The sequence below is a fragment of the Gorilla gorilla genome, chromosome 1, assembly GCF_029281585.2.
Source record: "Gorilla gorilla gorilla isolate KB3781 chromosome 1, NHGRI_mGorGor1-v2.1_pri, whole genome shotgun sequence".
In the NCBI taxonomy this organism is placed as follows: Eukaryota; Metazoa; Chordata; class Mammalia; order Primates; family Hominidae; genus Gorilla; species Gorilla gorilla.
Window position 1 is genome coordinate 198,241,803 of NC_073224.2, and position 17,435 is coordinate 198,259,237.

Here is a 17,435-nt window from a genome sequence, read left to right on the forward strand (position 1 = left end):
GGCCCCCAAATCCCATGTGAGGGAGAAAGCAGTGGAAGCGATGCTTAGCACAGAACAAGTTGGCCCATAGGATGAGCTGCTGTTGATCCTGTAAGCTCATTGTTACTATGGCTGTGGACTGGGCCCAGGTGCAGGAAGCTTCACCTCCTGCATATGACATTTAATCCACCCAACATCCCTTCAAGGTAGGTGTGAGTATTCCCATTTTACAGATGAGGGTACTGAGGCAAGTACAGGAGGTAAGTGTACAACTAGTGAGTGACAGAACAAGAGTGAGGACTTGAATTTAAGTGTCTGACTCTAAAACCTGTGTTCCTAACCATGAGTCACATTTACTGCCAGTTGGTGGACAGGCCTTTGAATCCTGGAATCACGAATCTCCTCCCGCCTAGATCTGTGAGCAAGGAACTGGGGGACTCCAGCTTCTTTGGGGCCAGAGCTTCAGCTATTCTTTTGCCTTGCTCAATAATACTTAAGCATAGATATTTAATAATACTGAAAGCGTAGATACTTACTTCTTTACAGAAAGTATTTTATCCATTCAACAATCAATAAATATTTATTAGGGATTTTTTAATGTGTTAGGTCTTATGCTAGGTGCAGGAGATACGTCACAAATAATAATACAAATAATAATTACAACTAACCCTTACTATGCACCAGGTACTGTTCTAGGGATTGTACATGGATTGGATCACTTAATCCTCACAACAACCCTATAGATAGCTATTATTATCCTTTCCTTATAGAGGAAGAAATTGAAGCACAGAGAGGTTAAGTAATTTGCCCAAGGTCCCACAGCTATTAAGTATCAGAATCAGGATTCGGACGCATGCAGTCTGGGATCAGAGTTCCTACATTTACCTGCCCCCACACTGTTAGGGCTCTCATAGTCTCTGCCCTTATGGAATTTAGAGTCTTTCTTTTCCAACAGTCATGTTAAAATAACACCAAAAATAATTTGATTCAGTTTTATTTGCTGAGAAGCAAACTGGACAATGAGAATCAAGAATGAATGATCCTGGATTTGGAAAGTGCCAGCAGGAAGGAGTCAAGATCATGAGCAGAGCCTTGGTCCATTTCCCACTGTGGCCTTGACAGCTGTATGTCCTTTGTCAAGCCTTGTCACCTCTTTGGGCCTTCATCTATTTACAGAATGGATTGTCAGTAACGTACCTATTCTATCTTCTTCTCAAAATTTTCATGGAGACTAAATGAGGTAGCAGATGGAAACAAGATTTCACAATAGGAAAAAGCACTGGGCAAGGGTTTGTTAGTCAACCAAAGTGAAAATTGGGTGTCAGTGTGATGAATAAATGAATGAATGAATGAATGGTCCTAGCAGTCCTGCAGCCTGGCTCCATGGGTGACAAAGAGCTCCCTTCAGGACATCTGTTGGGGTTTTTCAGGGTCCTGACAAGGCTCTTTACCCTTGACCATGCCCTTTGAGTTATTTTGCATTTGATTTGTGTGAACCTCCGAGACTGTTTTAGCAATCATTTATTAATATCTGCTGGGAGACCGGCCTTGTGCTAGACTCTGTGGGGAGACAGAAATGAATTTTCAATGGACTATGCCCCTAGGGGCTCACAGGCCAGGAGGAGAAATTGTATTAATACTAATGTTAATAATAATAACAATAACATGAATAATAATGACCTGCAATATCTGAGCATTTACCACATGACAGATGTTGTATTGAGGTTTTATGTACATCAGTTCATTTAGTCATTACAATTCAATGAATTACTAAAAATACAGTTCCCATTTTACATACGGGGAAACAAATTCAGAGAGGTTAAATAACTTACCTAAGTTCACGCAACTCTGAAATTACAGAGCTGGGCATGAACCAAAGAAAGAAAATGTGGATACAAATAACTCTATTATAAGGTATTTTAAGTGTGGATACAAATAACTCTATTATAAGGTAGAAACTACTGTATACCCTAATAGAGGGACAAGGAAAGGCTTCTCAAGGTTCAGTAAGAGAAGGGAAGCAAGATGGTGGTGGTGGTGCTGCTGCTGCTGTTGTTGATAGTAATGATGTTGATGTTGATGGGGATGATGGTGATGATGATAATCCTCGGGTGCCCATTTGTTGAGCTTCTGCTTGGTGCCAGGCCCTTACCTGGATGCTTTCTACTATCTCATTTACTCCTCGTAACAACTTTCCAATGTCAGGATTACATCTCCATCTTACTCTTGAGGACTCAGAGCTGGAAGAAGACCAGATGGCCTCCCTAAGGGCACACATCCAGTGTTACCTGGGCTTAAGATTAAGTGTACCTCACTGCAGAGCTGCAGCTCCTTCTTGAACCAGGATCCCTAACCTTTGAACCAGAGGGCTGGGCATCTCAGAGATGCTCCATAAATGTCTGTTGAATGAATGAATATTGAATGAATGGATCCCCGAGGGCTCAAAGCCTTAAGCCTAGAAGACATAAATAATATGTCTCAAATGAGTATGTGTCCAACCGTAATTTAAATATATGTAGTGGTGCTATAATTACTAAAATACAAGTTAATTGTAAAGCCTTAGTTCATTGTAACTTTTGTATTGTTTATTTTCTCAGTGAGAAGATAATAGGTATACAGTTACCATCAGGAGGAGTTTGGAGAAATAATTTCATACAAAGAGAGGTCCTTGTACCGAAAATGGTAGAAACATTCTGCCATCCTGCACAGCTTAACCAAAGTGCTTTGCCCAGCACCTGGCTCAGAGGTCACTTGGAGAAGGGAGGCAACCCACCAGCCTGTGGCATTTGTCCTGGGTCTACACATGCCTTTCTTACTGGATCTAGGCTGTCACACTCAGAGACTTCATCTCTATGAGGACCTGATACCAGCACCTAACAACTTTCCCAAATGGCTGTTGAATGCTTGCATGAATGAATGAATAATGAAAGCAAGAATGAGTGAATTACAATGAGCAGTGCTTAGGGAACCCACAAAGGGTGTTTTCCCCAGGAGTGTTTGAAAGTGGGAGTTCCTCCAGCCTTAGGCCTGAGCACAGGACCAGCATACCTGTGGGGTTCCTAGGGGCAGACAACTTGTGACTTTCAGCTCTGTACTGGGGTTTTGAGGCTGTGGTTTCATCCGCAGGGACCTGATCTTGACCTTGTCATAACCATGTTAGAGAAGGGGTGGTGGCTGGGGCTTTGCTTTCAGCAAGGCTGTGCTCACCATTTTTGGGTGCATTTTTCAAACTCAGATGAAAGTTGACAGATGGCGGTGGCATAATATTCTCACTTTCTCTACTTCCCACAGGCCTCCCTCCAACACAGTTCTCCAAGCTCTGGAAATCTCTGACACATCTTGACCATGAGACCACGGCTGGTTTTTGGCAGGTGAGCCCTCCCCATCCCCCACACGACACAGGGCAGTTTCAGCACAGCCCAAAGGCCATTAGGCTGTGTTTTGAGGCCAGGAGGTAGACAGGAATGACCTTAGCCTCGGGCAGGAGAATGGAGCCCCACACGCTACCGACACTTTAGGAAAAAGCCACCCAAATGTCCTGAGTCCTGTAGCTGGCATTTCTGCAAATGGCAGCATATGGTGATGGGAGAGTCCTGGGCCAGGAGCCAAGGGAAATGCTTCTGACCCCAGGCCTGCCTTTATTGCTCAGGAAAATCTCAAGCAAGCATCTCCTTTCTGGGTCTCTGTTTCCTTGTCTGCAAAGTGAGGGAGTGGGACTCGGTGAACCCAGCAGGGCTCAAGCCAAGGCCCTGGGCTCTGGGGAGGACAGTGGGGCTCACACTGCAGCTGTGTATCACATCCTTAGAACTCAGTCTCCTGTTTGATTGCTCCATGGACTTTACAGCCACAGAGATCCTGGACTGAGCTGTGTGTTCACCTTATATGTGTACGTGTGCATTTTGGGGAGGGGGCCTGTATTCCTCCTAGTAAATGCTGCTGGAAGTCAAACTCAGATGCAATCACCAGCCCCGTGCCTGCCCTCTCATGACCTCGTCATCAGGACATCATTTATTGCCTGCTGTGCTCTATCCTCTGTGCTGGGCACCGAGGCACAGAGATGAACAAATCGTGGCGTTGTCCTCAAGAAGCTTCTGCTCCAGTGGAGGAGATCGATGTGCAAATAGCCACAGAACAGCAAAACCTGTGAAGGCAGGAGGGCTGTATTCTGTCGGGGTTTGGTTGTGGGGGTAGTTCAAGGAAGACAATTTAAAGGTGACGCTTGAACTGGGCTTTGAAGGATGAATAGAAGTTCACCAGGTGAAAAATGGAAGAAGAGCATTCTGAGCCAAAGGGACAGCAAGTGGAGCAGTGGAGTCGCTGGGATGCAGGGCCCAAGAGGAGGAGGATGGGAGTGAGGCCAAGAGAGCGGCAGGACTCTGGTCACCCAGGAGCTCAGGCTGGGTCCTACACAAGCAGGGAAGGGAGACAGTCAGTCCTGTGGTTCTGAGAGAGGCCCCTACCAGGGTGTGGGAGGGTGGGGAGGAAGGTGGTGGGGAGGCCGAGATGAGGGGAGGTGCACATGTCAGAATCTACAGAACCTCAATAGGGGCCCAGGGCAGGACACCCCGTGCTGAAGTGTCTGTGGCCTCGGCTCTCACAGACTCCAGCATCCCTCTGCATCCTTTCAGGTCCCCGGGGCCCCATCCTGCGTTGGGCTGCCACTCCAGCCACAGGGCTGCTTCTCTTCTGCTCTTCCAGCTCCCACTCACTCTCCTTTCCTGCCCCTGAAGGACAATAGGCCATCCCCTCCTGGGCAGCAATTCTGTAAGGATTCAATGCTGTTCCCAAGGCCCCTGAAGCCTTCTTCTTGATAGCAAGGTTGTCCTAGAGTGATTTCTGTGTGGTGGGTAATAGCTGGCAATTCTATGGTTTTACAGTTTCCTCTGTTGGTAGAACTCAGAACACTTTCACACCTGTCGTCTCACAGGAGTGTAGAATGAGTAGGTTCTGGGGCCAAAGAGAGCCTTGCTCCAACCCTGCCCCGCCCCTCCTTTGAGGAGCAGTGGAACCATCAGAGCCTCAGGAAGGCCTCTCTGTATAGAACACCCACCTCCTGCAGTGGTGCCAGAGTCAAACGCAAGAGCTCAAGCGAGAGGCCAGCATGGTATGCACCACGTGCTCAGCACTTACTTTCGGGGCTTCCCTGCTGACTCAGCCCTGCGATGGAGTGAGTGGCAACTGATGGGCCAGGCTGGCCTAGAGCCACCTGTGAGTTTTGGGTTCAGAAGGTGGTGTGATCAGTCAGCGTGCGTGCCTTAATGGGAGGTCAGGCCAGCGGGCTTGACTTTCCTCTGAAAAATGAGCTCAGCAGAGCTTTCCTGACACCCCTCTAATCCTGGCATTGGTGGACACTGGGGGCCCAAACAAGAGCAAGTTTGCCCCTTCTCCAGAAGGGACACATAGACAAAGGAACAGCCACACACTGAGAGCAGGAGCAGCCCCACAGGCCCAGGGCAGAAACAAGAGAAGCCCAGGAGAGAGGGAGCTATGTTCAGTGGGGGCTGTGGCTAGCAGAAGCATTGTGGGGGTGGGGCCAGGAGCACTGGCACCCGAAGGATCCATGGGAGTTCTTAGATCAGCAGTGGGGTCATGGGGCCCCAATGGAGAAAGGCATGGCACGGGAAACACCAGGATGTGTTGGGGTGTCAGTAGTTAGTGTTTTCGATGTCCTGCCCAGAGAAGCATTCATGGAAGCTTAGCACACAGCTCCCTCATCAACTTGGTTCTCATTGGAAAGGTCACACCCAGGGTCAGACCCCACAGTTCAAGGGCAACATGGATGAGCTCCATGATAAGGCCAGATAGACAACCTCTAATGCCTCTAAGACTTTTCTCGACTGGAGTTGAGGGCACACATTACCTGCAAATGCTGACATAACCCTGGTGATGTTATAACATCTGTGCTGGGTGCTGGGATGGAGATGAAAAAACTTAGTCTCTACCCAGGTAGAGACAAGGAGGGAACAGGGCCTCAGACACCTGTACTGCATGTCCATCAGTGCTCTCATGGAGGGGTGTTCAAAGTGCTATGGAACCATAGAGGAGGTAGCAGCCAGAGGACAAAAGTAGGGTGGGCACCATAAGGAGGGAATCTGCACCAGAGGGTAATGATGAGAATGTTTATAGCAACTGAGGTTTATTGAGCACTTACTACATGCCAGGCACTGTTCTCTAAGAGCTTTACACAGATGTACACTCCACCTGCACTAGTCTATGAGGCAGGTGCTCTTTTCATCCTCTTTTACAGATGACAACTGACGCACAGAGAGACTGTGACTGGCCCAAACACACAGGGCTATGAAGTGGCTTAGCCAGGGTGAGCCTAGACAGTCTGGCCCCAGAGTCTATGCCTGAATGACCCTGGGTAGCCTTTCTCTGAGCACTAGAGGCACCTACAGGGTTGATACTATGTCTTTTGCTCTAGCATCTAGCAGGCCCTCAATTAAAATGTGTTCACCAATAAGAATGCACAAATGCCTGGATGAACTGGGCCCTGGAAGACTGAGGGCAGCATGTGGGGATAGAGATGGCACTCATGCAGAGGGAAGAGCTGGAGCAAAGGCCTCAGATCAGGACATCTGGCGTTGCTGAGGGGTGCTGCCCCTCCCAAAGCACTGGAAGACTGAGAGTTTAGACAGCAGCCTCTCCAGCCAACTCGCTCTCCCTCACCCTGTCCCAAAGGCCTGACACCTGCCAGCCAGTCCCACCTTGGGATTTGCTGTGCCCTTTGTGCCCCCACGTCGTGATTTGTTACCCATCCTCTCAAAGGTTCTCATGGGTAGCTCTGGGAAGATGACCATGAGTCCCCCAGAGCTAAGAAAGGCACGCACCTAGAGGGGCTCAGGAAATAATTCAAAACTCACTCCCTTAAGGAGTTGCTTTCTGAATGTTTGAGACTTCAAGGAGCAGGGTGTTTTTATTGTTGTTTTGTTCTGTTCTTTTTTCAAAGGCCTTTCCTTTCTTGAAGCTCAGTGCGCTGTGGGTGGAAAACTAGGGTTGGGATTTGGTTCTATGGCTTCCGAGCTGGTCATCATTGAGTGAATCAGTTCACTTCTCTGTACCTCAGTTTCCATCTCCATCAAGTGGGAATAAAACCAACTACAGAATTAAGTGGGGCAAGGCTTGGGGAAACTCCAGTGCAACACCAGCCTCAGTGAAAATCTGCCTCTCTGCTTCCTGTTTTGTTCCTGGGGCCTCCGTCTCTTCTGTACAATGCGGGGTTGGAGAATGTTGATCTTTAACACCAGCCAGCCATATAAATGTATTCACACACACAAATATACCACATGTCAAAGCATATGCAATTTAATCATTTTATATATTTCATAGGAATATATAACATAGCATCTTATTGTGTATTCTTCTGATTACAAAAGTAATACATATGTATTGAGAAAATTTTGGAAAGTAGAGGAAAAACAATTCACCTACTATTCCACATCTGTGACTGGGCTATTTAGTGAATTCCTCTTCCACCTTTTTTTCTATGCAGTTACGCAGATTTTTTTTTTTTTTTAATTAGGATTATACTCTACATTCTATTTTTTAACTCAAGCTGGGCTATTGAACCAGGCTTCTGCACAGGGCCGTCTGTCTCTGTGCCTGGGAGGAACAAGAGGCAGCAGCTGCCACAGCTGTTTGGTGCCCATCTGCCACGCTCCTGCCCGGGTGGCTGCTTGGAGGCGTCTGACCTTCGGATGTTCAGTGTGTCTGGCGGGTGCACATCTGACACTAATTTTAGCTTGGCCTCTCAGGCCCGCTGGCCTTGGGGCCTGCACATAATGGGCGCCTTATGTAGACAGCTGCCAACGGTGCAGGAAGAAGCATCCCACCTTAAAATGTGCCTCGTCGCCCGCCAGCACTCTGCTCTTAGAGAACAAGCCAGTTCCCTGTTCCTTCTCCCACCAGGAAGGGGCTGCTGTTGATGTTCGTGGCCCGGCAGGCTGCGCCCCGTGGGCAGGTGGCCCACCAAACACACGGGAGATTGCTTCTCTGGATGGGGTCATGTTTTTACAGGATAGTCTTTGACTGGAGCTGGAACAGCTGAGAGAGACTTCCCAAGACATTGCAGGCTGTGGGGCATCTGAAATGCCCTCGGGGGTGTGGACTGGTCTTCAGGAGTCTCACCCTCATGCTTCACATTTGTCAAATAGGTACAAATGTACAGTGTCATTTGATACCCCATTTTGTCCTGAAGACGGCCCTGTGTATTAGGTGGCAGTATTCCTGTCTGATAGATGAGGAAACCGAGGTTGAGAGGGGGAAGTCATTTGCTGGAGGTCACATAGCAAGATGGTGGCAGGGACTTGACCGTGGATGTGGGTCTCTCACTCCAAGCCCAGGGCTCTTCCCATTCATCAGCCCCATAGGTAAGTGGCTCATCCAGGGCCATAGCCATCTGCTGTGATTCCTTACGTTGGGATTATTTGTCCAAAATGGAAACACTTTAATTTTCACCTGAGAAAGAATTCACGTTTATTGAAAACGAATATACCTAGTTGGTCTGTTTCTAAAGCACAAATCTAACCATGGCAGGCTCTTGCTTCAAAATGTAGGGCATTTCCCTCTGCCCACAGGATGAAGCCCATATGCCCTCACCTGACATCCAACCTCCACAGCCTGCAGCCGGCTGACCCCCCAAATCTGGGCACCCTCAGCATTAGAGATCTCTATTGTGGCTCTTGGGCAGGGTTGGGGGTTTTCCTTGTGATTCACCCGCCTCCTGATTGGAATGGAGCTGCATGAAGCAGGAGGCTCGTAGGCTGCTCATCCCCATGTCCCTGGGGCCTACACTGGGCCAGGCACAGAGTCAAGTCCAGTAAATGTATTGGCCCCCAACCCATGGTCCTCCATGAGAAACCTGAGCTCTAATCCAGGCTTAGAAATAAGCTGAGGCCTGCCCAGCTACTGCCAGCCTGATAAGGAAGTGGCTGCTTGGCAGCACTCCCAGGAGGGAACTGCAGGGCTGTCTAAAAGCCACAACCCCCTGGGCAAGCAAGGAGGAGGACTCTGGAGGGCCATCTCCAGGTAGGTACTGGAGACCAACACCCCGCCTCCGTGGCGAGTCCACCACCTCCCCCATACCTCCACTCCCCAGTCCCATAGCAACAATAATGCCTGTGCGATGTGCCCCCTGCCTGACAGTAGCTCTTTGACCCAAGCTCTTTAGGAATGATTTATAGAAGCGGCATCATACAGCTTTGGGGGAAACAAGTTTTCTAGGGACTGTCTTGGTTTAGTGACAGCAGGACCCCTGCTCTTTGACTCTGTATAGCATTCCCCTCTGGGCCACAGCCCCTCAACCTCCCAGACTCTGGTGGTCTGGAGGTTATTATAGGAGAGGCGAGGTTTTTAGAGTCCCACAGCCCTGACTTCAGCAGGCCCTACCACTTACTAGGTAGGGTTACATCTCTCTGAGACTCAGTTTCCTCATTTGCAAAATGGGACTAGTGATCCCAACTTTCAGGGTGTTGTATCTTATTGGTAAAAGTCTAGCTCAGCGACAGGCACATGGTGAATAATTGTGTTCCTTCTCCTGGAGGCCTTTTAGGGCCTGAGAGCCTGCCTGAGAAGTGCCCTGTTGCTTGGGGAGGGTGGCAGTCTCTGAGGACAGGTGTTGGGGCATGTTGCACATGACACGCAGTCTAGTAGTGAGCCACTTCTCTCATTCTGACACGTTCTTGGAGATTTAGCCAAGGACAAATATTTTGTTTTCTAACGAAAGCCTATGAAAGAGGGTTTTTGTAATCGATTTGTTTCATTTCACAATCAGCTTTCCAGGAGGATGTCTTTCATTCACTTGTTCATTCATTCATTCACCCGGCAAATATCTCCAGAGCCCCGACAACCTGCCAGGTGTGGTAGGAAATGTATAAATAGGCCATGCAAGGACCCTGCCTTCAAGGAGCTCACTGTCTAAGCAGTAATTATAATTCTGGGTAAAAAGGTCGGGTGGGGCATGCAAAAGGCGGAGTGCTGAGTGGGGAGAGATTAGAAAAGACTCTTGCAGGGCTGAGTAGAAACGCTTTCATCAAGAAGGTGGTACCAAAATAAGGCAGTTAGAAAGCATAGAGGGAAAAAGACTTCATTCTCCAAAGAAATAAAAGCATAAAATTATGAAGAGTCAACTGAAGAAGGTATTATAAATTGTTCTATAAATAAAATTGAATCTCAAAATCCCAAAAAAAATTTTTCATAAAATGTTTACAACGTACATCTGGAAAAATAAACATGGATAAATGGCCTAGAAAAAAAATCAGTGTTGGTACAGAAATAGACCTGTGGCTCAAGGAACAGAGAGCCCAGAAGTAGATATCAGTGTACGTGAGGATTGGTATGTGAATGCATGGCACTGATAATTAGAGATGAAAATGCAGGTGATTCCTGATGTGTTCTAAAGACAACCAACGAGCTATTTGTATGGAGGAGAGGGAATACAACTGGCTCCCTACCTCAGTTCCTACACCAAAATAAATTCCAAGGAGATTAAAAAACATGAAACCATAATGATACTAAAAGAAAGACAACGAGGGAATATTTGTGTCATAACGGAATGACGAATGCCTCCTTACATGTAATATCAAATCCAGAAACTGTGAAGGAAAACAATTAAAAACCCTATGGGCAAACACCCCACCCCACAATAATCAGGTTAAAGGATGATAACAAACCAAGAAAAGTATTTCAACATAGACATGATGGGTAAAAGGTTAGCAGCACTAATACCCAAAGAGCTCTTGTAAGTGAAGTATTAGATAAAGACAAATTGCCAGCTGAAAAATGGGCAGAGGCTATGAACAAGCAATTCATAAATGACAAAATACAGAGGATACAAAGCATGTGAAGAGTCATCACCGAGGGGCAAAGGATACACATTAAACAATCAAAGTGTCCTTCGGGGGCCATTTCAAAGAATGAAAATACTTGGGGAAATGCAGAATGAGAAACAGGAACACTGGAGCACTGTTTAGTGGGTCACGAATTGATACACATTTTCTGGAGGGGAGATTATATATCGATACTTTCAAATGTCCCCACCTTTCAACTCAGTAGTTCACTTCTAAACAAGTATCCTAAAGTGCCCAAGGTTTATGTGTGTAGGAAAGCAGCAGAGCATTAGTTAAGAGTGTGGAGTCTGAGATCAGAGAGACCTTCTTTCAAGCCACCTGGCCCTGGAAAAGTTCCTTAACATCTCTAAGCATCAAAGTCCTCATCTGCAAAGTGGGCATAATAATACCACTTTCATAGGCTTGTGGCAAAGCTTAAATGAGATAACACTTATAAAACTCTTAGCAGAGGGTTGGGCCCCTACTAAGTGCTGAATAAATGCTAGCTCTTTTATTATTACCAATAAGGATGTTCATCATAGTATTGTTTGTAATAGCAAATAATGGGAAGCAACCAAATTGTCCATCAATAGGGAGCTACTGGTTATTCATTACAGAGACGTGCACAGTGATGCAGCCATCTGAGGACCTGTATTGATGAAAATGGAAAGATGCCTTTGACATATTAACATGATTTTTTAAAGTATCAAAAGGGTATGGAACGTCCATTCCAACTTGCACAGAAGTGTACATCCATATATATAGAAAGATGTCACTGATTCTTGTTATTCATAGTAGTTATGTTCTGTAAAGTCCTCACAAACACAGAATTAGCAAATACTGAACTGTTGCTCCTAGGAGAACTACAGCATAAGATTCCTGTGAGCCTCTGGTTACAATGTTTTTCTCAGCTGATCAATGTATAACCTTGTTTTATGTGTGTTTCTGTTTTAAGATACCTTATTTAACATAGATTGTTGATGCATTAATACTGAACTCAGGGCCAGTGGCGCTATAACTCCTCTCTGAACCAAGCTTACCTAACACGGCATTTCCTCTGTAAGGTACGCAGTAGCTCCCCTGTGCTTGGGAACACCAGAAAGCACTTCAGCACTGTACTTGGAGGCCATTTGAAAAAGTAAAATCACCAAACAAAAAGTGCAAAACTGCGAAAACTGTCCATAGTGTCCTTTTCGTGGACACTTGTTTACCATATGGGATCTGAAACTAGAAGGCAGAAGGTCGCCTCATTCAGCCTCATCTGGGAACACGCACATTAGGTAACTCAAAATTTTCACCACACTGGGCGCAGTGGCTCGCGCCTGTAATCCCAGCACTTTGGGAGGCTGAGGCAGGTGGATCACTTGAGGTCAGGAGTTCAAGACCAGCCTGGCCAACATGGTGAAACCGTGTCTCTACAAAAATTATCTGGGCATGGTGGCGCAGGCCTGTAATCCCAGCTACTCGAAAGGCTGAGGCAGGAGAATCACTTGAACCTGGGAGGCAGAGGTTACAGATACAATGAGACTCCATCTCAAAAAAAAAAAAAAAATCACCACTCTGCACATCCACAAGTGACTATGAATGTAAGTATTGATTTGGAGGTTACAAATAAATTTGATCAAGTAGATAAATTTGCAAATACAGAATCTATGAATAAAGAGGATCAACTGTATCTAAAAAGATAGTGTCTTCGTTCATTCAGGCTGCTATAACAAAATACCATAAACTGAGTGGCTTAGAAAAACAGAAATCTATTTCTTACAGTTCTCAAGGCTGGGAAATTCAAGATCAAGGCAGATTCGTGATCTGATGAGGCTCTACTGTCTGATTCATAGGTGTTACCTTTTTGCTGTGTTCTCAAATGGTAGAGGGGATGAGAAGTCTTTCTTTGGCCTCTTTTATAAGGGCACTAATCCCATTCATGAAGATTCTGTCCCCAGAACCTAATCACCTCCCAAAGGCCCCACCTTCTAACACTATCACCTTGATGGTCAGGATTTCAACATATGAATTTTGGAGGGATACATACATTCAGGCCATAGCAGATGGTCATGTCAGTAGTTATCTGAGTCAGGATTTAAGGGGATTTTTTTCTGTTCTTCTTTATACTGATAATGCTTTAACTTTTTACAGTAGGTACATATGATATGATCAGTCAAAGCAATAAAGCTATTTTCAATTTAGAAAGAAAACTTGTTATTGATGGCACTCCATTTCAAGATAAATATCCATACTCTTTAGAATAATATAGTTAACACTTTTATGTATTGCTTGCTATGTGCAACACAGACTTCCAAGCCCTTGACATATATTAATTCATGTAATGGAGTCTTTTCACCAAGAAGCTCCATGAGATAGACTCTAGTATTATCCCCATTTTATAGCCGTGGCAAAGAGAGGTCAGATGACTTGCCCAAGGTCACAGTGAGTAAGGGGCAGAGCCCAGATTTGAACCCAGGAAGTCTGGCTCCAAAATCCATGCTTTCTTTTTTTTGTTTGTTTTTGTTTTTGAGATGGAGTTTCACTCTTGTCACCCAGGCTGGAGTGCAATGGAGCGATCTCGGCTCATTGCAACCTCCTCCTCCTGGGTTCAAGCGATTCTCCTGCCTCAGCCTCCCGAGTAGCTGGGATTACAGGTGCCCACCACCATGCCTGGCTAATTTTTGTATTTTTAGTAGAGACAGGGTTTCACCATGTTGGCCAGGCTGGTCTCGAACTCCCGACCTCAGGTGATCCATCCGCCTCGGCCTCCCAAAGTGCTGGGATTACAGGTGTAAGCCACCGCGCCGGGCCAGAATCCATGCTTTCAGCCAACAATATGTAAGTGTACTCAGTCCCAAGCCTGGCACAGGGCTCTGGAGATGCCCAGGAGGATCTGACCAGGCTCCTGGCCAAGGCACTTCCGGTCTAGGTTGAAGGCAGTGGCAAGGGTGCACCAGGCACTTCAGGCTCGTGGAAGCGGGGTGCTCCCCATCCCAGCCTGAGGACTCAGAGAAGACATTGCTAGCCCAGCATTCAGTGTCCCCACAGTCTCCTGCCCTTCTTTCTCACTTCCTGGCAGGCACACCCTTCCACCAGGGTGCCCCTGCCACACCCAGCCATCCCCTGCCCCTTGAGCCAGCCATGTTTCTCAGACAAGGCTCAGCTCAAATGCCATCTTCTTTCTCCAGCCATCAGGAAGAAGCAAGGGCTCCTTCCCCACCCTCCCAACACCTGATTCCTCTCTGTTTTGGAACTTTATGGTTATTGTCTTTCTACTCACCTGTCCACACTCCCCTGCCATAAGCTGGTGTCAGAAACCTTTTTTTCCCAGCACCCAAAACAATCCTCACACATGTTATCCAGCAATACAAGTGTATTGAATGAATAAATGAACAAACGTGGAAATATCTAAGATCTGAGACTCCCAAGGACCTAGGCACATGGGATTGTGGCAAAGTAGTTGTTGAAGGCTGCCAAGGCCCCGGAGGACCGTGGAAGGCTGAGCTGTCTGGCTAGAAGCCTCTGTGACCACGGGACTGGGAGGCGGAGCCGACAGGCTGCAAGGCCAACATTAGCCAGGGTGTTGTTTCTGTGGCTTCTGAAGCACCCCCACCCTAGTGGGAAAGACTAAGAAAGGTCCCATTCAACTTGTCTTGGCACTTCTAAGGGAAAGGATGGGGTTTGGATTAGCTGGGCCAGGGACATCTTTTCTAAAATAGCTTCATGCATATTCAGCTGCTCCCTGAAATAGTCGGGCGGCTATTTTCAGCAGCTTCTACTCAGATGCCCACACATAATGGCCTCTACCTTGAGCATGTAAACCAGTAGGAAGCAAAGCAAAGGGTACGGGAGGACAGTGTCAGAAGGCTTTTCATGGCTTCCTACCACTCCCCCCAAGCCCTTGGTGTGTTTTTCCTCCCAGGGAGTCTCTCCCGTGAAATGGAAAGTCCTGGTTACTATGACAACTTGCTGGAGGAGGTTTCCCCGCCAGTGACCCTACCCACCCGGATCCCAGAAAGCACAGACTCACCAGGGCAGCCGTAACTTGAGGCACGACCTCCAAACACTAAGTTGGCGAGTTCACTCCCGAGAGAGCCCCTCGGCACCTATTCCCCCGTGGTTTGCACACAGTTCTAACAGGTGCCCTGTGGAGGCCGAGGGAGGCCAGTGAAAGGTGGGACCCTACCAGCAGGGGGTTGAGGTCACAACAGACAATCTAGCTGGAAGGGTAGAGAGAGAACCACTCTACCAGGAAAACATTTATTTGCAAATACCTACGGAAACATCAATACGTACCTTGTGCTGTTTGCTGGGGAAACAAAGATAAATAAGACTCAGTTCATGAAATGAATCGGTAAGTAAACACTTGTAAGTGTCTTTCTCTAAACTGTAACTTTATTCTCCCAAAAAGATTTTTTTTAGAAGTTGGAAATACAGTGTCCTAAGTGCTGAGGTTAAGGTGAGGACGCGGGATTCCCAGGGGAAGGAAATGGGCTCTCTGAGGAGGCTGGGAGGTGAGCTTGAGCAGAGAGGTAAGAGCTTTCTTGTGAGACAAGCAGGTGGTGGCCTGTGTTCCAGGTGGCCAGCACAGCACACATGAAGCAACAGAGGCAGAAAAAAACAGATCCGTTTGGGGAACTCCCAGCTCAGGATGTCTGGAGCATGGTGCCGAGGAGGAGGCAGAATGGTCAGAGGAGAGGTGGGGGAGCCACATCACTGGGGCCTTGGAGGTGCTTCTCTTGTCAGAAGAGTTCCCTGGGACCATTGTGTGTTTGGACGGATTCCTACCCACCCTAGTCCACCTAAGGTCTCCCTATGTTACAGTGTAGAACAATGATTAGAAAAAAATGAGATTGTGTTAAAAGTTTCACAGTGGGAGGTGTGACTTTAAGAATGAGTTAAGTGTTCATTCCACCTTCCCTGGAGATGTATCAAAAATTAAAATGAACTGGGAGGCCAGGAACCTGGATCCCAGAAAGAGGGCTGGGGAGGGACCAATGTGGGGGCTCTGGGCCTCAGCCAGGTCAGCCATATGACCAGAAAAAGTGATTGCTTACATTTTATACATCTGAATTTATATTCATTCTCTTGCCCCATAGCCATCCAGGAAAAGAGTCCTGTTTTGTTCAGGACACCCTGAGAAAGACAGGGAAGTGTGCTTTGATACCTTTTAGGACGATAGTCACCCAGAGGGGTCAGAGGAGAGCAACAGAAGGGGTCAGACGAGAGGAAATGAAGGAGATCGGCTTGGCTATCTGGAGGTCACCTGTCAAGCACACCCTGACCCCATGTCACTTCCCAGTTGGCTTCTTTGAAGGCATCAGGAACCATCAACAAGAACCGTGGTGCCCACAGGCAGATGCATCTTTCTGCTCTGTTCATCCCCCATCGTTCCTCCATCTGCACTCAGCCTCTTTATTTATTTGTTCATTCATTCATCTGGAGCTGTGGCTAGGAAATTTTTGGCTTAGATAATGGTTTCTTCACCGAATTTTCAAGGATCTGTGAAACCCCTAAAATGATAAGAAAATGAGTACATATCTCATGTTCATTTTCTGATAGCTCATAGCTTTCAGCAGATTCTCAAAGGAGCCAGTGACCCAAAAAAGGTTAAAAACCACTGATAGAGATGGGAATTGTTTTATTTTAAAACAAATGATTTCACCTTTTGGTAGATAAGCAGGGTGAGGGAGCATGGAGTGAAATTCCCAGTTCTGCACTGAGCTTTCTCAGATGATGGAGGGGCACCGGGGACTCTGTCATTGCTCCCGGCATCGCCGTGCACCTAAGTGTGTGCGTTTGCTGCAGCTGGGCCAGGCCCAGAGGCCCTCAGAGCACAGAGAGAGGAGAGCAAGATCCATTACCTAAGACTGCTCTGTTTCTCTCCCTTCCCAACCACAGCCTCTCCGCGAGGTCCCTCTCCAGCCTGCATGTGGCAGAGCATGATGAAGCCCTCCTGGTTTGGAGAGATGTGGAAAGCTGGAATAAATCTGAGAAAGGAGAGGCACATAGGCTGGAGTTGCAGAGGTCTGGATATTAAATGAGGCTTTGAAGAGAAGGGGCAGCTAAAGTTTAGTGATTAGCTCTAAAAGTCAGGTTATGTCATCTTGGCTGGAAAACCCCCCATAGCTTCCTGTCTCTGAGTGAAATTCAGAAGTTGCATAAATGCCTTCACAGCCCCAGTGATTTTCTTGCCCCGATATCCTCTGGACTGTGTACTGTTCTACAAACTCTGGCCTCAGGGCCTTTGCACTTACTGTTTCCTCTGTTAGGAAGCATATGCACATGGCCCATCCCTCACTTCCTTTGGGTCTTTACTTAAATGTGCCTTTCTCAGTGAAGACTTCTCTGGTCCCCTACTTAACATGGCAACACCTCCTACTGCCACCACCCCCATTCCGTGTTCCCTTTTTCTGCTTCACCTTTCTTGATAGCACTCAGGACCAGCCCACATGCCACTGGCTGTATATTGTGCCCAGTGCCTGCAACAGGGCCTGGTCCATAGTAGATGCTAAATGATTATTTGTGGAGTGAATGAATCCATTCTTACCGTGCTCCTGTGTTTATATATTGTAATCTCATGCTGCTCCTCTGATAACTCTGCAGGGTGGATTTTATTATTCTCCCTTTTCACAGATGAGAACC

The 17,435-nt window shown here is 47.1% G+C and overlaps 1 protein-coding gene across 2 annotated transcripts in view; it reads left to right on the plus strand.

The window, feature by feature from the left end:
- Positions 1 to 17,435, plus strand: part of HIVEP3 (HIVEP zinc finger 3) — a 528,576-nt gene that overhangs the window by 331,180 nt on the left and 179,961 nt on the right. For both annotated transcript variants that reach the window (XM_055392917.2, XM_055392949.2), the window contains one exon: positions 3,271 to 3,350. The gene's annotated coding sequence lies outside the window, so the exon portion shown is untranslated. The remainder of the gene's footprint in view (positions 1 to 3,270; positions 3,351 to 17,435) is intronic.